General features: G+C 37.7%; 1 pseudogene; it reads left to right on the plus strand.

Moving 5' to 3' along the window:
* The first annotated feature begins 1,746 nt into the window (after nt 1–1,746).
* LOC101397021 (elongation factor 1-alpha 1 pseudogene) lies at nt 1,747–3,800 on the plus strand (annotated as a pseudogene).
* The last annotated feature ends 18,689 nt before the right edge of the window (nt 3,801–22,489 follow it).

The raw sequence follows: 22,489 nt of genomic DNA on the forward strand, positions 1-22,489 counted from the left end.
TTTCTTATTTTAATGACTTTTTTAATGTTTAGGCTTAGCATCATAACTATCAATTATATTACTAAACTATAATACTGTCATTCTTTTCCTCCTCTTCAACAGTAATTTCTGCTAACAGTTTGACTTTTTCTATCAGTTCTTTCTCTACTAATTTGTTTAAGAAATCAGAATTGTAAAAAAATTGAGAATTGATAAGTTTGATCTTAACTTGACAATTTGTTTTACAAAGTAAAACCATGTTTTTGGTACATGTTGGGAGGGACAGGTGGGGAAATTAACATTTATTGAATGCCGTCAACATCCACTATATTTCTACGTGGTAGATTTTAAAATTTCCATTCATAGTAAAAAGAAAACCTTAGGCTTGGGGACATCAAATAACATTTTTAATATATCAATAATTTTCTAAACTTTTCAATTATAAGAACCCTGTCAAAGATATAAAAATATTATAGACTACCACATAATAATAGTCATAAGTATTGTATTCGTTGACTGAGAAAATAGTAATAACAATTGAGTGTAAATGTATAGTATATAAATCACAACTGGAACAGAATAAAAATGAAAGAAGTGGGTTGATAATTTTTATCCAGCCTATAAACTGTGATGTATAGATTAGTCCACATCTAGACTTCTTGCAATAACTCTATGGACCTCTAGGGATTCCTAATCAAGAGTTTGAGGAACCAAGCACTATATAATCCTTTCTCATGGATTATGTAACATGTTTCACAGCAGTTTTGAAGCATTTTTAGGTATTTGGTGTTTCTCTCTTTCACTTAGATTAAGTTTACTAAAAATATGATCTTTAGGGACAGGCCCCATGGCACAAGCGGTTAAGTGCACGCGTTCTGCTGCGGCGGCCTAGGGTTCGCCGATTCAGATCCTGGGCGAGCACTGATGCACCACTTGGCAAGCCATGCTGTGGCGGCATCCCATATAAAGTGGAGGAAGATGAGGCATGGAGGAAGATTAGCCCAGGGCCAGTCTTCCTCAGCAAAAAAAAAAGAGGAGGATTGGCAGATGTTAGCACAGGGCTGATCTTCCTCACACACACACACAAAAATATATATATGATCTTTATATAAATGGGATTTAATAAATATAGACTTTAATGTATATTTTCACTGCCATTAAAATAAGCATTTGCTTACTCGTCTAGAGTATGTGTATTTTAGGGAAAATTTTTTGTGAGACCCCACATTAACAATAAGAACTTGGGGCCGGCCTGGTGGTGTAGCAGTTAAGTGTGTGTGTTCTGTTTTAGCATCCCAGGATTCACAGGTTCGGATCCTGGGCATGCACCAAAGCACCGCTTGTCAAGCCATGCTGTGGTGGCATCCCATATAAAAAAAAGCAGAGGAAAATTGGCACAGATGTTAGCCCAGGGCCAATCTTCCTCAGCAAAAAGAGGAGGATTGGCACTGGATGTTAGCTCAGGGCTAATCTGCCTCACACAAAAATAAATAAAAAAATATGAAGAACTTACTTTTACAAGGCAGTGAGTGACACTTTCAGGAACAATATCAGTCAGAACGTTTTTTTAAACAAGACTCCTTCATATTCTAGTCACGATAATATTGGGGAATGAGTAGTTATCACCAACGTTGATTGAGAAATCACAACCCTCTACTGAAGAGTTTCCTTTGTTTGAACTGTCTTAAAGGTCTGAGAAGAACGGGAAATCTCATCCCCTCTGACTCTATCTTAGAAACCCCCTCTTAATACAACAGTTGAGGGGGCATGCCTCTGAGTTTATTACCCAAAATGACCTACAGTGATGACTTTCAGACACCACTTCCCCTGTGTTTGTTTGGAACACATAGGTAAAAACACAATTATATTAAAATACATAAAGACTGTAAAGCTTCTTTTAATTTTTCTCCTTCCATTTTTCTAATTTATATTAATAGAATACAAGAAACAGAATATAATGAGACTTACTGTGCCACGTTTTCCTAAAAGCAGTTTACAAAATCCGTACGTTCAGAGAACAAGACTGTAGTGTCTCATGGAAAATGACCATATCATTCTGATAAACACATAAACTAGAGTATGCTACAAAAATACTGTAGAATTCACTCAGTTGGAAACTAATTGTTTCCTTTTTGTGATAAGTCTGCCACCAGAACACAGGTGTCATAAAAAAAATCACTAGGGGCCAGCCCAGTGGCATAGTGGTTAAGTTCAGGCACTCCGCTTCCTCAACCTGGGGTTCGCAGGTTCGGATCCTGTGGGCGGATCGATGCACCGCACATCAGGCCATCCTGTGGCAGCATCCCACATACAAAATGGAGGAAGATGGGCACAGATGTTAGCTCAGGGCCAATATTCCTCACCAAAACAAAAAAAAAATCACTAAATTTAAGCCAAAATGGGAAAGAAGAAGATTCATATCATTTTGTTATCACTGGACATGTAGATTCAGGCAAGTCTATTGCTACTGGCCATCTGATCTACAAATGTGATGGAATCAACAAAATAACCATCAAAAAATTTGAGGATGAGGCTGCTGAGATGGGAAAAGGCAGCTTGAGGTATGCCTGGGTCTTGGAAAAACTGAAAACTGAGTGTGAATACGATATCACCATTGATATCTCCCTGCGGAAATTTGAGACCAGTAAGTATGTGACCATCATGGATGCCCCAGGACACAGAGACTTTACCAGAAAACTCGATCACAGGTAACATCTCAGGCTGACAGTGCTGTTCTGATTGTTGCTCCTGGTATTTGTGAATTTGAAGCTGGTATCTGCAAGAATGGATAGACCCAGCAGCGTGCGCTACCGGCTTACATGCCATATTTGAACCAATTGTTAATGTTAACACAATGGATTCTACTGAGCCACTCTGCAGCTAGAACAGATGTGAGGAAGTCAGCCCCTACATTGAGAAAAGTGGCTATAACCTCCACCCAGTAACATTTGTGCCAGTTTCTGATTGGAATGGTGGCAACACACTGGAGCTAAAATACCTTGGCTCAAGGGATGGAAATTCACCATAAGGATGGCAATGCCAGTGGAACTGTGCTGCCTGAAGCTCTAGATTTCATTGTGCCACCAACTTATCCCATTGACAAATCCTTTTGTCTGTCCCTCCAGGTTGTCTACAAAATTGGTGGTATTACTAGAGTCTCTATGGGCTGAGTGGAGACTAGTGTTCAAGACAGGGCATGATGACCATCTTTGCCCCAGTCAACATTACTAGTAAAGATTGTTGAAATGCATTTCGAAACTTTAAGTGAAGCTTTGCCTGGGAACAATATGGGCTTCAATGTCAGGACAATTGTCTGTCAAAGGTGTTTGTTGTGACAATGTGGCTGGTGACAACAAAAGTGACTTACCAATGGAAGCAGCTGGTTTCACTGCTCTGGTGATTATCCTGAACCATCCAGGTCAAAATAGGGCTGGATATGGACCCGAACTGCATTGTCACACTGCTCACATTGCTTGTAAGTTTGCCAAGCTGAAGAAGAAGATTGCTGTTCTGGTAAGAAGCTGGAAAGTGACCCAAATTCTTGAAATCTAGTGATGCTGCCATCACTGAGATGATTCTTGACAAAATTACGTGTGTTGAAAGCTTCTCTATCTCCTTTGAGTCATTTTGCTGCTCATGATATAAGGGAGACAGTTGCTATGGGTATCATCATGGCAGTAGACAAAAAGTCTTCAGGAGCTGGCAAGGTCACCAAATCTGCTCAGAAAACTCCTAAATTAATATTTTCCAGAACGCTGCACACAGTCTTAATTGGTTGTGGGGGAATCGCTCAGAACTGTTTGTCTCATTTGGCCATTTAAGTTTAATAGTAAAAGACTGGTTAATGACATAAATGCAGTGCAAAACTTTCAGAAGGAAAGGAATGTTTTGTGCACCATATTTTTGTGGGGCACATTTAAGTTGTTCCATTTTAAAATCAGTACTTTTTAAATAGAAAGATCTTGACCAAAGTTCTTGACCAAAGATCTTGACTGTTATAGAATTTTGAGACCCGTTAAAACAAATTTTAATGATAAACCTGTGTCTTCTTTTAGTCAACACAAAAACTTCCCATAGAATTGCTTAGGCAAAAGACTTAAGGGAAAAGGTTACCTGTGATATATTTCTGGCACTCCATTTGCTGAAATTAGATATTTCTAAGTTAATTAATTATTTTCAGGTCAGAGATTGAAGTGGTGGTTTTTTTCCCACCTATATCTAATAGAAAGGATTATCTCTTAAGTTCATTTATGTACTTAGTGAAAAGTTATGGGAGTGATCTGTTATTTGCGATACTTCACATCTCTTAGGATAAAAAAGCAGAGTAACTTGTATGTTATGTAGGTTACCTTATAAGAAAGTCAAAGTTTTGCAATATTAAAAGCCATGTGTTACATGGAGAATTTAATTTTATACTGTTCTATCAATATTGAGTAAACTTGTTGGTGCAGTCTCTTAAACTTAGTTCCCAGTTGTTGAATGCATTCTCACATTTACAAATAATGCAGTAGAGTTTGTTAAAACAAAAGAGTCTGAATAATAAGCTTTCAAGTATTGAGGAGTGGCCTGCTTATGGGACTAATTGCATCCAGTTTCTAGGAAAATAAAGATACTGGAAATAGAAAAATAATAACTATTTCAGAGTTGCTTTTCTTGTAATGTTGGAATAGGTTGCTGCAGATCAATGCCTCCACCATAAACAAACAGGAAAGCTTAAAAAATGTGTTTGATACCATTGAAGAGATACCAAGGCAGCCAAGACTTTAAGAATTAGGATCCCGGTGATCATTTCACAATATATACAAATATCGAATCATTATGTTGTACATCTGAAACTAATATAATGTTGTATGTCAATTATACCTCAATAATAAAAAAAAATAATGTCAGCTCAGGGACTCTAAAGCCCTCACTCTAACAGCAGGATAGAGTTTCTCAGCTAACTAACATCATTCAGCAAAAGTTCTTACCAATTTTTAAGAAGTGCGTTAGTAAAACATGTATACAGTTAACAGGATCCTGGAATAAAGGGAAACAAATTGGAGTGAGCTCCACATTACAACTACTTAACCCCTTAATGCATTTTTAAGCACTTTGAGGTAGAGAGGCTAAGAGGACAAGCAGAAAATGGAACAAGAAGTTAGCAAGCTGAGTAGAGATTGCAGCAACCTTCCGGGACCATGAAAACAAAAATTAAGATTCAGGGCCAAAGACATTCTGACTTCCATTGTGGAGACTGAAAGGTGTACACTCTAAGGGTAAGATTAAGTCAGAAATAGACTAATCCTCACAGAGTGAAATCCAGCTTTGAATCTCCTGTGATCTGCTCCTTCTCTAATAGCTTCCTGAAAGCAAATTACATCCTCTGTGAAAAAAGATAATGTCAACAAGAGCCTCAAATTATATTTGCAATTTTATATACATTATCTGGCATTCAATCAAAAATGATCATGCACGTCACAGGAATAACTGACCAAAAACCAAGAGGAAAAAACAGACAATAAAAACAGATCCATAGGTGATATAAGTATTGGAGTTATCAGTTATAAATGTTAATAGAATTGGTTAATATATTTGAGAAAATAGAGGACAAGATGGAGAAATTCAATAGAAAATTGAAAAGTATGAAAATATTCTAATGAAAAATATAAAATTTAAAAATACAGCAAATGACATTGTAAACTTTTAAAAGGGTAAGGGTTTAATGGTAAATTAGATGCAGCAGAACTGAGAATTCTGAGCCAAAAGCTAAGTCGCTAGAAAATATACAGATTAAAGCACTGCAAAAAAAGAAGAAATATCTTAAGGAACCCATAGGAGAGAGTGAGAAAGGCCTAATAAATGTGCAATTGGAATCTTAGAAGGAGGGAAGATTATGAAAAGGTAGAAACAATAATTGATAAGATCATAGCTGAGAATTTTTTCAAAACTTAAGAACAATAAGAATCCACAGATTAGAGAAGTTCTGTGAACCAATCAAATCAAAGAAAAGTAAACCTGGGAATATTATATTAAAATTGACAAAAACCAGAGATAGAGAGAAAAGTCTTAAAAGCAGGCAGAGGGTAGCAAAAGACACGTTACTTTTAAAGAAGAACAATAAGTCTGATGCCTGACTTTTCCACAGCAACTATGGAGGCAATAAGACAATAAATCATTAATTTAAAATGCAGAGGGGAATTATCTGTCAACTTTGTGAAAACATTCTTCAAAATAAAAGCACATCAAAGATACTTTTAAGCAAGAAAAATTGGGGAGAATCATTACCACCAGCCTCATACTTAAAAAAACTACAGGGAGTTCTTCAGGTAGAAGAAAAATCATTATATTTGGAAGAACAGAAATACATGACAGAGTGATGAGAAATATACAGAATAGATCTAAATAAACATTAGAAATATAAAATAATAAAGCCTTATAGGATTTAAAATATAAAGAGAGTTAAGATACACCAAGTGCACCTTAAGTTAAGAGTTAAGATAACACCAAGTGTGAAGGGAAAAACGGAGTTAATTGATCTCAGATTCTTGTATTGCCTGGGAATTAGTACTTGCATTTTTTAAATACTCTATTCTAATAAGTCAAGAAAGTATGTTATAATGTCTAGCACAACAACTCCAAAAGGTAAAACAGTTAACCAATAAGCTAAATGAAGCAAAAATAGAATGAAAAAAAATGATATAAAGAAACCAAGAAAGAGAAATACATCCACAATGGAGAAGATGGTATTGACTGAGCATATGCCTCTACAGTCAAAAATTATAAAAGCTGGGAAAATTATATAAAAATTATTGGTGGTTTCTGGATAGCAGTTAGTAAAAGGCTATGATACTCAATAGAAGGAAAGCCTATGAAGAGAGCCTCATATTCATCTGGCTTTAACTTGAGGACATTTGCAAAGTGCAATTCAGGTATGTAAAACCCAATAGAAAGTAATTGTCTAGGTGGGCAGAAGAAAAGAGAAATTGAAATTTGGAGATGACAAGGAACTTGGGATTTGTGTGCCATAATATTGGATGAGTCAAAACTGCACAGAAGGAACCTGAAGGAAATCTAAATTAAAATTCCTCTCAGGCCCCTGGATAATTTCTAAGCTGAGAATGTACAGTCTAAAACTCTTGGAGCCATGGCAGAGAAGGGTCACTGGGAAACTAGAGAGCTGAGCAAAGACCAGATGTCATTAGGTGTGCAGAAGATGTTGGTGTTTGGCTTAACCAGAGTAGTGAGACCAGGGGGAACACAATGGAGTTCCAAATGTGACTCCAGAAAGTGCATGTGCATAGAGTAAAACTCAGATCTTAGAAGTAGAGGCACAATTAAAATAGACATGCCCTACAAAGCTTAAAATCTGGCATCAACAATGGCTTACAAAGGTGATATACCAATAGTTAAACTGCCTGAGAAATAAAACTTAACACTCTTTAGAAGAGTATAACTTAATCCATAAACTCTATACTAGATCATCTGCAATCTCCAGCATCCAATAATTATTAGTTATTGAAGTTGCAGGAAAAATAACTGATAGTAAAAAAATGTAACTCAGCAGAAGCAGACTCAGAGATGATCATAGTATTGGAGTTCTCAGAGAAGGGCTTCAAAATAAGTATGATGAATGTGCTAAGAAAATAGAGAAAGATGAAGAATTTCAACACAGAATTAGAAGCAATAGAAATATCAGTGGAGATTCTAGAAGTGAAAATATTGTATCTGTAGTTCAGAATTGATTGAATAGTTTTAAAGTCAAAAAGGACACATCAGAAAACAAGATTAGTAAACTCAAAAAAATTAATAGAAAATATGCAAACTGAAGCACAACAGAGAATAAGGAAAAAAAAATAAACAGAAAAGAACAAAAAAACCCACATATGTATAACTGAATCACATAAGGAGAGAAGAGAGAGAATAAGACAGAACTAATATTTGAGAAAGCAAAGGCAAAAAAATTTCCAAATCTGATGAATAATATGGACCCATTAATCCAAGAAAATCAGAGGTCCCCAAGTAGGATAAAAACAAAGGAAAATAAAACCAGGCATATCATAATGGAATTGTTAAAAGGAAAAAATAAGAGATGGAACACAGTAAACAAATAATAAGTCAGTAGACTTAATCTCAGCTATATCAGTATTTACACTGCAAGTAAATTGTCTAAACATTGCGATTACAATTACATTTTCAGACTGGGTAAAGACACAATATAAATATAAGGACATATGAAGCTTAAAAATAAAAGAACAATGGGGCTGGCCTCGTGGTTAAGTTCGGTGTGCTCCACTTTGGCGGCCCAGGTTAGTTCCTAGGTGCGGACCTACACCACTCATTGGTAGCCATGCTGTGGCGGTGACCCACATACAAAATAGGGGAAGATTGGGCACAGATGTTAGCTCAGGGTGAATCTTCCTTAACTAACTAAATAAATAAATAAAAATTTAATAAAATAAAAGATCAATAAAATATAAGACATGCAAACACTAACCAAATTAAAGCCAGTTAATATTATCAGATAAAGTACTTTTAAGGTAATATATACAACTAATGAAGGACTCTTGCCTGGCATACATAAACAATTGCAAAAAGCAGGCAATTCCTTAGGGAAAAAAATGGCAAAACGTTTGAAGAAGCATTTCACTTTTGTTATCCACTTGGCCACTAAACATAGGAAGAAGTATTCAATATCATTGGTCATCATCACGGAAATGCAAATTAAAATGACAAAGTACTATCACCACACACCCACTAGAAGGCCTATCAGAAAATATCTAATGATACCAGTTAGGGCAAGGATATTGAGAAATTGGAACTCTCATAAACATGTAAGATGATGAAAGAAGTAAAACTGAAAAGGAGCTGGAAGACATGTCTACTTTAGCTACACCTGGCTGAGCATCTCAGAGGTCCTAGACTAATGCTAGCATTATACTGCAAGGTTTCTTTTTCAGGACTTGATATTCTTTTTAAGAAAAAAAATATATAAGTGTATAACATTCATTAACACACATATGTGAATATATTCAAATATATAATCCAAATATATATTCATATGTATAAATATTCAAATATATATGTATTCTTGTATGTATATACATATATATTTAAGATAAATATTTAGTGATCTTTAATTAGTTGTTGTTGTGCTGTGGATATGTTCGGGTACGATAATGATTTCCTTGTTCCTCGTCATCATAAATCCCAGAGTAAATAATCCCCTCAATATTGCTAAGTATACTTATTAGATATTTAGAAATTTGGGTGCCCCAAACATGTGGGCCAGAAAAGCCTCATACCTTATAGTGTGTGCTTGAATAAGACCTGTTCCTCTCTAGAATTGTGAGTATCTTAGAAATATCAACCTCAAAAACATGGAAATAGTCTCTTATCTCTGAAGTGGAGAGAAAAATTGCAGTTTGCAAAGCATGGTTTTTTGGCATCAAAAAATGGAATTTAACATATTATTTTATTTCAAAGCTAAACTTGTTTAAACTTTGTATGATTAGGATCTCCTGAAATCCACCAACATTCTGGGGTCATTTTTTCCTTGAATACCCAATAACATCACTTGATACTTCATCTCAACTTTTGTGAAAACTCTAGCACGCTCCTTAAAATTTCCAAAGACTTCCAAGAAAACTTTGCATTCTCTTAGACACTCAACACTTTTGTTACTGTCCTTGCTGAATGTATGGTAGGCCCCTTCAGCATTTCACTTCATCTCTCCTGCTCTATTTGCATAGCTTTACTCCAAACCAATCATCCAGTCTTTTTCTCTTTTACCAAGGCAGAGCCAACGTTAAGTTTTACTCGAGATTTGGTAGTAGTGTTGCACAGAATTTTTTTTTTTTTTTTGGCAGGGAAAGATTCATCCTGAGACAACTGTTGTCAATCTTCCTCTTTTTTTCCGCCTCCCCAAAGGCCCAGTACAAAGTTGTATGTTCTAGTTATAAGTTGTTCTAGTTCAGCCACTGCCACAGCATGGCTACTGACAAACGAGTGATGTGTTCTACGCCCGGGAACCAGACCTGGGTCTCCGAAGCAGAGCGTGCCAAACTTTAATCGCTAGGCCATCAGGGCTGGCTCACAGAAAGACGTTTTAAAGTAAGTATTAGACATCACTGTTCACAAAAGTAGCACGGCCTCTCTAGCCATTCTCCTTAGACCTGATTTCCTGCTGTGCTGTTGGTTGCCTTCTTTCTCCCAAGACCACTTTATAATCTTCCAAACCTTTTCTCTCTAACAGCCAAGAAAACAATCCTCAAATACTTGTTACTCTATTGTACAGAGACATGGGTCTCTTTGTCTTCTTTTTTATTTTATTTTATTTTTTTTGTGAGGAGGACTAGCCCTGAGCTAACAGCTGATGCCCATCTTCCTCCACTTTATATGGGACGCTGCCACAGCATGCCTTAACAAGCAGTGCATCGGTGCACGCCCGGGATCCGAACCTGCGAACCCCAGGCCCCCAAAGCAGAGTGCGCGCACTTAACTGCTTGTGCCACCGGGCCGGCCCCACTCTTTGTCTTCTTATTCTTAGCTCATCTCAACGAGTCCTGGCCAAGAAGTGCCTCCAAGCACATCAACCTCTGCAACACACACATGCACATTCTCACACCCACATGCACACACACACACATTCGAACACTCACATGCACACCCACACACATACATTTGTCAATCTAGCATAGCAATTTATTCACAAGCAAATAAATCAGGGCTTCTACTTTCCAGGATATCACACGCCTTGGGAGAGATGTATAAAAAAAGTAATTACATTTCTTTGTAGGAGGACAGAATAGGGGGATAAAAAAAGATTCACCAGAACTAAATCTTAAAGGAGGGTTAAAGTAAGTTGTCCATAAGTAAGTGGAATTCTAGCAAGGGAATTCAGAGAGAGACAATGATATGAGACAGTCACCTTGTTGTCAAAGACCATGACTTGTGCTGGACATAACTAGTAATTTGAAGTTACCGGAGAACAGAGTGTGCGTGTGTGTGTGTGTGTGTGTGTCACATTTACAAGGAGACAGCCAAGTACAGATATCCAGCCGGCATCCCGAAATAAAGGCTGGAGCTCAGAAGATGCAGACTGGAGATCATCTTCTGAAAAACAGAGCTTTCTGAATACAAAATCAGTCAGCTCAGAATGACTGGAGCAGCGCACCACTTAAATGCCTAATCTATATAATTTCTTAGGTGGGGAGAAGATAAACAGACTGATTTTGAAAGTACAAATTTGCTGATAGTAGAGTTCATCTGGTTAGGTTGATTCTGTGAACAGGTGAAAATCATTTCTGTCATTAGCAATAATGTCAAGGCAATGAGCCTTGAAAACATAAAACTAAAGTCTTTAAGGAGCCTCTAGAGGATTACTTCATCCACCTCTTTTTTAATAAGAGAATTTGAATATTGTCTTATATAAAATAAGCTTTATTTAAGTAAATCATCAACTGATTCATTATAACATAAATATGTATAATAAAATTGCAAGCATTTATAAAACTTTCCAATAGCATGTGTGTTATTTAATCCTCCAAAATATTAGAATCTTAAGTTTCAGCTATAATTTTTTGTAATAAAATGGCATTTCTTTTTTTCAGTTTGATACGGAAAACATTTTATAATTTCTTTCCAATGTATTTTTCCTTTTGGTAACACAGTATTTTTTTTTTTTTCCAGTCACAGTGCCTTAAACATTAAGGCTAAACTATGCAACTTAATATTTTCAGAGAAGAGAGCGTGAGGACGGTCTAGGACCAAGCAGTGGTTCAGCCTACTTCGAGTCATTATTATGACAATAGTCTTTAAAACAAGAGTTTGTCAAGAGAGAAAAGGATTTTACAAATTTTAATAGTTTTCCTTACACAATAGGAAGAAATAATTTCATTCTCAACAGAGAATTTTACCATAATTCATAGCTAGAAAGAAAAACAAAATGAAGTGTATGAGAATTCACATTCATCTAGGAAGGAAGTAGATAATTGAGAATGTGTGTTGGGAAAGAGGGGAGTTTGGAAAGGGTGACACCAAGAGTTGGATGCTCATGGATTCAGTTTCTTTCCAACTGCCCCACACTCTATCTCAGCAGGGCTGGTGTTAGAGCAAATGGGTTCAGTATAAATTACAAAAAAAAAAGCAATATAGACTAAGGAAAAAGACAAAACAGAGGAAGAGACCTGATGTCTACAGTTTCAACACTCTGGGAGCACCGAGTGGCTAGCTGGGAGGGCCAGGACAGAGTAGAATTGATTGTATGATGTGTTTAGGATGATATGGTGTGTTAGGTGTGTTTAAAAACAATTCAGTCTTCACTCAGGGACCTTCAGCCACAGGAAGAGCACAGAAAGAGAACAGGATAGAAGAGTGAATTGCTCTGGCTTCCCTGGAGGTTCTGGAGACCAGCAGAGACAGCAGCATAAAGATCAGCCCCTACCCGCCAGCCCCGTGGCTTAGCTGTTAAGTGTGTGCGCTCCGCTACTGGCGGCCCCGGTTCGGATCCCGGACGTGCACCAACGCACCGCTTCTCTGGCCATGCTGAGGCCTCGTCCCACATACAGCAACTAGAAGGATGTGCAATTATGACACACAACTATCTACTGGGGCTTAGGGGAAAAATAAAAGGAGGAGGATTGGCAATAGATGTTAGCTCAGAGCCGGTCTTCCTCAGCAAAAAAAGAGGAGGATTAGCACGGATGTTAGCTCAGGGCTGATCTTCCTCACAGAAAAAAAAAAAAGATCAGCCCCTCCTATAACACCGTAAGGAAATACAACTTGTTTCTCCTGGCCCCTCGGGGGGGTTTGGGGAAGAAAGGGGGGAAGTTGAGGGTAGGAAATTTGAAATTTTGATTGACTGATTTATTTTTCATTAAAACATCTTATTTTTAAAAAATAAACTTTATTTTTAGAACAGTTTTAGGTTTGCAGAAATATTGGAAAGATAGTACAACAAGTTCTCATGTACCTCACATCCAATTTCCTCTATCATTAAGATCTTACATCAGTATGGTACACTTGGTACAATTAGTGAACCAATATTGATACATAATTATTAACTAAAGCTCATACTTTATTCAGATTTTCTTAGTTTTTACCTAACGTCCTTTTTCTGCCCAGGACAGTATGTTACATTTAGTCATCACATCTCTACTTAACTTTTTGAATACATAGAATATATTTGTAGTAATTTGTTTTAATGTCCTTGTCTGCTAATTCTATTGTATGTTTCAGTTCTTGGTCGATTTTTATTAATTTATTTAATCCTTACAGTAACCCTATGAAACAGGTTACTATTATTATTATTCCTATTTCACAGATAAAGAAACGGAGGCATAGAGAGATCAAGCCACTGTCCAAAGGCACACAACAATAAGTGATAGAACTGGGACACAAGCCCAGGTAGTTGGGCTTCAAAGAAGTGAATGAAGATGAAAAATTGTTTAGTTCAAATTATCTTAAATTCCTTAATGAGCCTCTGAAATTTCAGGTTCTCATGGTTCCGAGTTTCAGAATTCCTGGATCTCAACAAAGAAATGGAGAAAAAGGAGCCTCTTGGCCATGGTATCTGACATACAAAGCAATCTGAGCTAGTTTGAGCCTGACATTCTGCTGTGTGCTCACCCCCTCCAGCCTCATCTGTCAAGTGAGGGGCATGGACTAGTGCGTCAACAAGGTCACATCCAGCTACAGCCTTTGATAAGTCAATGATAAGATGAAATGCAATTCTATTGTTTTGGACGTTCTCAGGAAAGATCAGCTCAGGTGACGGCAACTCAGAGACTTGTGTTGGTCTTTGTCGCTAAAGAATTTTGAACAAATTATTTAATTTCTCTGAGTTCCGTTTGTTTGTGTATAAAACGAGGTGACCCTAGAACCTACCTTGTGTATTTATTGTAAGGATTAAAATACATATAGGATATCTAACATGTTAATTTCCTTTTGTCCATCATCCTTATACATGGAGTAGTTAGAAGACAGAAAAGACTCCTTCTAGTCCTCCTCAGCTTGTGACTTCATCAAAACAAGATCCAAACACGACAGAGATTTCTCTAAAAAATTGGTAATAATAAAATCATAGTAAGTACAGTGCTGCAATCAATCTCCAGGCACTGCAGGTCTACAAGTGGCTCAGTTTCTATGCCAAGGACCTTCTATAAGATCCAAAGTCAAAAGAAAGCACCAGCAGAAATACCCCACTTAGAAAACATTGCCCTGCTAGTCCTCCATTCTGTTTATTGGAAATCCCTTTAGATGGTCAGACTAGCTGCCATGACATGGATGGTCTGTGGATTTACAGCAAAAGTGCCATTCCCTTCACAGCTATCTCTGAAAATTCCTTTAGTTTATAGGAACTCCCCTTCTATGACACAAACAATTCTAGGCAAGGTTAAATCTTTTGATTAGTTATATATTAGTACAACTGTGTTAACATAGTACTACCCATGCTAGGGAAGTTTTTACAGACGCGGGAAGTGAGGGAGAGAATTTAGGGCATTTGAGGACAGGTAGAGCCATGGAACAGCAGAGGTCAGGCTTCCCAGTCTCCAGTGATCCCTGACATTACATCCCAAATGTCCTCCCTATATCTTTGTTATAGGTGTTGGAGGATTCACTGGCTTTGGAAACTTCTAGAAACTCTTGCCCATGAATTCTGAAGGTTGCTGGCATTGATAAATCTGCTTCATATGGAAAACATGGATTCTATTATATCTTAAGTTTTCCAATTTTCATCACTTGAAATAAAAGTACTGTTTCTGTTTTAATGTCTGGATGATAGATGTGAGATTTTCTCCAAAGGCTGGTAACAAAAGAATAGATCTTTCTGACTACGCCCTGATGCTGAGATGGCAGGCCTACCCAATCATGTTTGGATACCAATTTGAACACAAACAAATGTGTTGACTGAGAACTACAGGAAGTTAGGTCATACCTGATAGATTTCTTTCTCTCTCAGATGTCAGAAGGAAGGAATTTCAAAAGATGACTCCGTTGTAAACAGAACTACTCCCCAGAATTTAAGAGAAGAAAAATCTTGCTTTTTACTATCAAAGAATGTTGATTTTAAGAATAAATGTCACCTTGCTCTACAAATGTTAGTGATTGTAATTTCCCACCACAGATTGTTTAATTCTGATCAGTAATCAGGATTAGGAGAGGAGAGAAAGAAGTCCATATAATGGGGTAGGAGGAAATACATACAATGAAGGTAGATACTCATTTCCATTCAGAATCAAAATTGTTACAATTACTTTGCTATCTCTTGACCCTACATGAAGCTGCCATAGAGAAGCCCATCCTCTTGAAATAATCAGGCTCTGCGTATATTAACACATATAGATTTCAAATAGTAATCAGATTTATTGAAATTATAATTATGCTCCAGAAGAGATTATATAACATTTGAAGATCTACCGGTTTAAATAACAGGTGGTATGTGGAAGGGAAAGGACCAATCTAAGACTGGAATTTCGCACCTAGTTCATTAGAGGTAATCTTTTCAGAAGACAAGGTAATGAAAATTGTAGCAGAGGAAATGGGTAGCATGAAACATTATCATTTTAAAGCCTTTTCACAGTTATGCATAGAAAAAGATATGCATAGAAAAAGGAAAAGGAAAAAAGTCCCTGGGCAGAGCAGATGGCTCGATGCACACTACAAGTGATTTGTGTACACACAGTTTAAAGTGACAGTCTTTATTGTTCGCTGAACATGGCTGCTGATGACAGAAGCAAAGTCAACAGGCTTAAAAATATGCAGACACGCTAATATAATTTTATAAATGGAGACTGCACTTCATCTGTTAAAAAAACTCAAGGTCATTCCTCACCATATGTCATAAAGATACTGGCTTTATTGATAGATGAAAAATACAATCTGGAAAATGTTATGAGACAGCAGCCACCAGCTTCCAAAGTTGAGTCATAAAAGAAGGAAATACTGAGGGACATTTATCTTTAAAAAAAGATTCTTGTTGTCATTAGAATGAATCAGGCCCAGCAAAGTCATTTCAGTTTGGAGTGACAAAACCAAAAGTATAAAATAAAATATAATTTTAAAAATTAGAAAATGAAAACAGAAAAACATTCAGCACAAGATAGCTGGCAGTGAGTGTCTGATGGTTTTTAAAGAGAGAGTTCAATAAAAGATTTTGAAAATATTTAAAAGAAAAGCCAGGTAAAAAACTGAAGTAAGATTTTTTTTAATTAATAAGACAAACTATTGGGGGAAAAATAGTTAATCCAAGTCTGCCTATAAGTTGGAAGCACTCTTTTTTGGGGGGAAGGAAAGATAAAAGTGAAGGATATAAAGATGTGACTATTTAAAATTCCAAATAGGGACTGTAAAATATATTCAATAAAGGTAACAGAAAACCAAAATTACATTTCTCTTCCATATTGTGTTTGGGTCAAGGAAATAATCAGACAATTCTGGAATAAAAGGGAAAAGGATAAAAGAAAGCTGGGGAGAGAAAGAAAAACTGGGAAGAGAAAAGCCAATAGTGGACTGCTACTGGACACAAAAGACGTTGAAGTCACATCACAGATGGTGCTGGAAGATCAAAACGCAGTAAGCCCTTTGCCTGGTTACCACCTGGGGCAGTTGGAAAATAAATGGCAGAACCTTTTCACACCTTGCCTATTCTCACCCAGTATATGTCACTAGAGAACAGAGTACCCACTTCTGTCTTTTTTTGTGTGTGTGTGAGGAAGATCAACCCTGAGCTAACATCCATACTAATCCTCCTCTTTTTGCTGAGGAAGACCGGCTCTGAGCTAACATCTATTGCCCATCCTCCTCCTTTTTTTTCCCCAAAGCCCCAGTAGATAGTTGTATGTCGTAGTTGCACATTCTTCTGGTTGCTGTATGTGGGACGCAGCCTCAGCATGGCCAGAGAAGCAGTGCGTCGGTGCGCTCCCAGGATCTGAACCCCGGCCACCAGTAGCGGAGCGCGTGCACTTGACCACTAAGGCACGGGGCAGGGCCTTCTGTCTTAGATGTAAGAACTCCTGGTGCTATGATTCAGCTTGCACAGGTGGAATGGATTTAAGTTTGGGGCCCCAGAACTCAACAATAATTATGCATATGTGATCTGGATGTCTCTTTCCTTCAGATGATGCTGCAGGGATGGAGTCACCAATAAGCTTTGGAGATCCACGAGCCCCTGGACACTGCCTGCCAATTTTTGTTTTGCATCTTTCATATGCATTTTTTCTGGAAAGAGAGAGCACACTTGCATCAGGTTTTCACAAGGGCTCAATCAAAACTAAAATATTAAGAACCACTACGGTGTAAAATAAACTGAACTTTGTACATAGAGAGGCTGAGAAGGTAAGACAATGGCTACGCACCGACTATAATGCCGAATTTATCGACTGCCTACCCGTGTCAGGCACTGTGCTACAATCCTATATTGTATTCCTCAACTTCTAAATAATAAAACTGAAGTCTGGGGTAGAGGAAAAACATGTCCATTGTAATTGTTGATGTCTCACACGGCTTTGTCCTAAAGCTTGTCTCATTTTGCCATCGACTTGGGGCATTTGCTGCCTCTGACTTCAACTGCTGTCTACACGTTGATAGTTACCAAACCTGTATCTTTAGGGCACAACTCTCTCCTAAGCTGCAGGCCAGTAAATACAACTGCATGTGAGATTTCTTCTCTTTTCATAAGACCTCAAATTCTGTTTGCTTTTCATTCAAAATGAGATCATTTCCCTCTAATCTTCCCTTTCAAAGCATCCAGAATCATCATTATCAGCTATCTGGTTGCACAGAAAGAAACATTTTTAAAAAGAACTGAAAAATAAAACTATTAAAAATCTTTGTTGTTTATTTAAAACTCAGATTTAACTGAGTGAAGCACATTTTTATTTGCGAAATATGGCTACCCTATTAACTTTGGCATTTTCATGGACCTTTGTCAGGGACTTTACAGGTCATTTTATTTCATACTAAAAAGGCATCACCAGGGGCCGGCCCAGTGGTGTAGCAATTAAGTTCGTGTGCTCCACTTCAGTGGCCCAGGATTCGCAGGTTCGGATCCCGGGCACGGACTTAGGCACTGCTTGTCAAGTCATGCTGTTGCGGCATCCCATATAAAGTAAAGGAAGATGGGCACAGATGTTAGCCCAGGGCCAAACTTCCTCAGCAAAAAGAGGAGGATTGGCAACAGATATTAGCTCAGGGCTAATCTTCCTCACCAAAAAAATAAATAAATAAAAAATAAAAATAAAAAATAAAAAGGCATCTCCCACAGGCTTCAAAGGTAGCCGTGTTTGCCAACAACCTTCATCACGCACTGCAGAGGCCCTTCCCCCCCACTTGCCTCTAGCTTTATTGAGGACTCCGCTTCTGGGTTTCTCCTTCTGTAGCTCCCAGGGCCCACTTGTCTTCCCACTATAGACCATGGCCTGATGTCTGCACCCTGATGACGTTCTTTCACTCACTCATGTCTTGCATCAAACGGCTAAGTCCATTGCTCTGGGCTCTGCCTCTACTATCCCCCATCCTGGAGTATCACAGCTAAATTTAGCCGTGACAGCTCACAAGACTCCCTGTTTTTACATTTGTGGACAGTTCTCGTTGTTAGGGGTCTGTCTTTGTGTTGGACTGAAATTGTCTTCCCTGAAGCTTTGACCTACTTGAGTTTCCATAGACAGTTTGCTTCTGGAGAGTAGAGAAATGTCTTATTCACTTTGGTATCTCCAGCATCTACGGCAGTGACTGGCACATGGAAAGTTCTCGTAAAGGTCTGTTGAATAAAAATAAATATTCTTGCTTCCGGAGCTACACTGTGTAAAGTGAATCTCTTATCTACAGTCAGTTTTTCAATTATGTGAACAATGTTATAGACGTGTGCATCAATCTTGTCTGTTATAGGCTAGGTGTTCCCAGTTCTTAAATCATTTACCATTTGAGAGGCAGTGTGTACCTGGCACAGAAGCAACACTTGATAAATATTCGCCTATTAAGAATTTATCCATATTTAATTTAAAATGGCAAATACTGAAACGAAAACTTAATGCTAGATATAGCTTTAAAAGACATACACATTACTAGTGGGCATAGGTTAAAAAAAAATTAATGGTCAAATGATCATTGTATCCCCTAAAAATATATACCACGCTAACCTTTCAGTGAAAAGGAGACTTCACAGAATATATATTGCCCAGATCTTTTGAAAATGCATGTGTGTGTACACATACCCAAACGTGCCCAGAATTTGAGATATTTTAATTTTGAAGTACAATACTGTAAATTTTGTGCTATATTTTGAAAAAACCTTCAACAATTCTCCAACCGTATTACTTGTCAATTCCCGTGCCCACATGAATTGTCTGGATATTATTAGCCTCAACATTTAACATGTTACAGGAGAAAGTAATCCAGTATCCTTTTCTTCATGAAACACATCTTTCCATTTTCTATTGAAATAATTAGCAGGAGGAATGATTGTGTCATCTATTGTTGCTTTGCAAAGAGATTTGCAAAGAAAGAAAGAAAGAAAGGAGGAGGAGAAACCAATGATTCAAACTAATAATTGGAAGAATAATTATGCTAGAAAATGGTAAGAAGCACATCCAAGTGCTAGATACACCTTAATTAGGTTATTAAAATGGGGAGTAATTTTCAACATATCTTCAAAATGCGTACTTTCCTTCAGCTCACCTGCTAAACTGAACAGCTATATTGCATCATTTATAGCGAGTAGAAAAACTAAGATTTTTTTGTTATTAAACTATTTTTTTAACCAGAAACACTTGAGTGGAATGGGTAACTTAACATTTTCCATCCTTTTATTTAGAACTCACATTAGTTTCTAAGATGGTATATTGACTCTACATTCTCCATTCAAATCTGACTTGGGGTTGTATAAGAGTCTGTCATTTCTACGGTCTAAGCAATATAAGTAGGGGCGGAAGGGAAAGACTCTTACTCTATAATAAAATTTGCACATGGCCACACTACAAAACCATGGCTAGATTGGTGGCTGTAGAAAGTTCAGGCATAATTAAGTGGGTGGGAAATAAAGGGGATTCCTCTAGCAAGATGTCTTAAACACATAAAGAGGGGAAATTGCTGAAGAAACTTGGTTGCATCTTGCCCTTAATCAAGGAGTTCACTATTTAAGGACAAGAGTTTCTGAATAGAAACTCCTGTTTTAGAAAGTATATGTGTGTGTGTGTGTGTGTGTGTGTGTTTATAGAGAGAGAGAGGGAAAGGGAGATTTCATACACTGCCATGTTGATATCAAACCAAACAATAGTTCTGGGAGTAGCACTGAGATTCTGCAGTACATGAAATTGTTTTTATCTTGGTCCATTCAGGCTGCTACAATAAAGTGCCCTAGACTAGGTGGCTTATAAACAAGAGAAATTTAGGTCTCACATTTCTGGAGGCTGGGAAGTCCAAGATCAAGGTGCTGGCAGATTCAGTATCTGGTGGGAGACCTCACCCTTGTTCATAGACTGCCGTCTTTGAAATGTGTCCTCACGTGGTGGAAATGGGAGGGAGAGCTCTCTGGGTCTATTTTATAAGGGCACTAATTCCATTCATGAGGGCTCTGCCCTCATAACCTAATCACCTCCCAAAGGCCCCACCTCATACTACATCACAATAGGGGATAGGATTTCAACATATGAATCACGGGGGGGACGAAAACATTCAGTTAATAACAGTCTTTCTCCCGACAAACACAATAGCCACTGAGTGTCAGAATGTTGGGTGTCTCCATGTTCTAGCGGCAGATCACGTGTCTATTTTCCCTAAGGAACTAAACAGCAGTCCTCTTCTCCTATCTCCATCACCCTTACATTGCCTCTCTTCCACTGGCTATCCATTTTCTTAAGTAGAAAGCTTGAGGGGCATCCCTGGAATAGGTTATAATAGGTTGCCAGAGACAATGCTTCTATTTTAAAAGAAAAAGAAGATTTTGCCGGCTCTAGGATACTCCTTCTGACAAGCTGTTGTTTAGAAGGCAAATCTGTTGCTCCTGCCGCCTCCAAGTGTATCTGGAGACAGTTGTGGGAGAAAATCTTCTGCACTGAGGATTTTTCTCTTCCGGAGATACATCATGTGAGGATGGTCAACCTCCCGTAGGAAAAGGAGACAAGAGACCTGTGCCAGAACACGCTTATGAGGAAAGAGATTCAGGATCCAGTCAAATGGAAGCTACAGAAGCCCTCCTGGGCCATGCGTCATAAACGATGGTGAGATTTGAATTGCTTTCCATCTCACCTGCCTCTCTGCTGCAGTGTCAGAAGCAAGGGAGCCCAAGATACGTAGGGTTTTCTTTACTTGACTTGTACCATTTGTTCAAACTGTATCCCTAAACCCCTGATGGAGCTACTAAAAATAATATGACTCTTGAGACAAATCATGAGTAAGACTGTGAACAGAGCTATAGGAGACGGAGGAGAATGTTTGCAGCTGAGATTTGAAAGAGAAGAGTCAGTGAGGTAGAGAAATCAAAAATGAGTAGAAGAGCTGATATAAGAAGCACGCCTTTCTGGTCCAATACTCTCCCATTTTGTCTATACCCACAGACAGAAGGAACGAGTGTCAGAAACATTCCAAGATATGGAACAGATTCTCTGAGAGTTGTTGTTGGATAGTTTAAAATTACAAAAGAGCAATGTGAAATAATTTGTAAAATAGAAAAATAATATCTGGGGGAGTGGTACAAGACCATGTTGATTAAGCCACAATTTATTCTTGTAAATAGGAAAAATATATTAATTGCAAAAGGTTTAGTTCTGATTTGAACAGTTTGATGATGTCAGTGCCATCGAAAACAAAAATATTTGCCTGGGACTTCTTAGTTTCACAACTTCCGGGAAGCAGGAACAATCTAAATAAATATACCCCAGCCTAGGTTCTTCTTAGCACAGAGCCATGAAGCATAGCTCTCAGCTTTTCACCACATCAGGACAGTTGAGAACTATAGTATCTCCCTTGTGTTCCTTGTGGGTAATTCTAAATGAAGCTCTAAATAAGAGCACTAACCATCCTTAATCAGGCATAACACAAACCACTTAAAATAAATGGGATTATTTTGGCAATTGGCACAGAGTTGTTAGAGCCTCAAGTTGGAGGTGCCTAGGTGTCAATTCCTGAATTCTTCCAGGGAAACTAATTCAGATGGTACTAATTCAAATTTTTTTGGAGTTAATGTAATTCAGATGATTTTGCAGGTTAAAATAACTTTCATAAAGGTGATTTAATTTTGATAGTTCAGAAAAAGCAGCCTTTTCCATCCAAGTAAACAACATTGACTTTGAGGGCAGTTATCTTAGGATTTTAAAACAGAAAAATAAGTGCCCTCACCCCAATAAATCAATTGCAATCTGTGCCTTAAACTGTTTTAACCAAAAATCTACTCTGATTATTGTGGCAGCTATTCCAGAAAAATCACACAAGGATTTGTTATTCATTTTTATATTGTATTAAGATTTAAGTTTGATTTAATTGTAGGAACTCTTCTCTGTCTTCCACTTCAAATGATACTCCAGGAATCACCTGT

This window comes from Ceratotherium simum, chromosome 38 (assembly GCF_057802395.1).
Source record: "Ceratotherium simum simum isolate JZ-2026a chromosome 38, ASM5780239v1, whole genome shotgun sequence".
NCBI classification, from domain to species: Eukaryota; Metazoa; Chordata; class Mammalia; order Perissodactyla; family Rhinocerotidae; genus Ceratotherium; species Ceratotherium simum.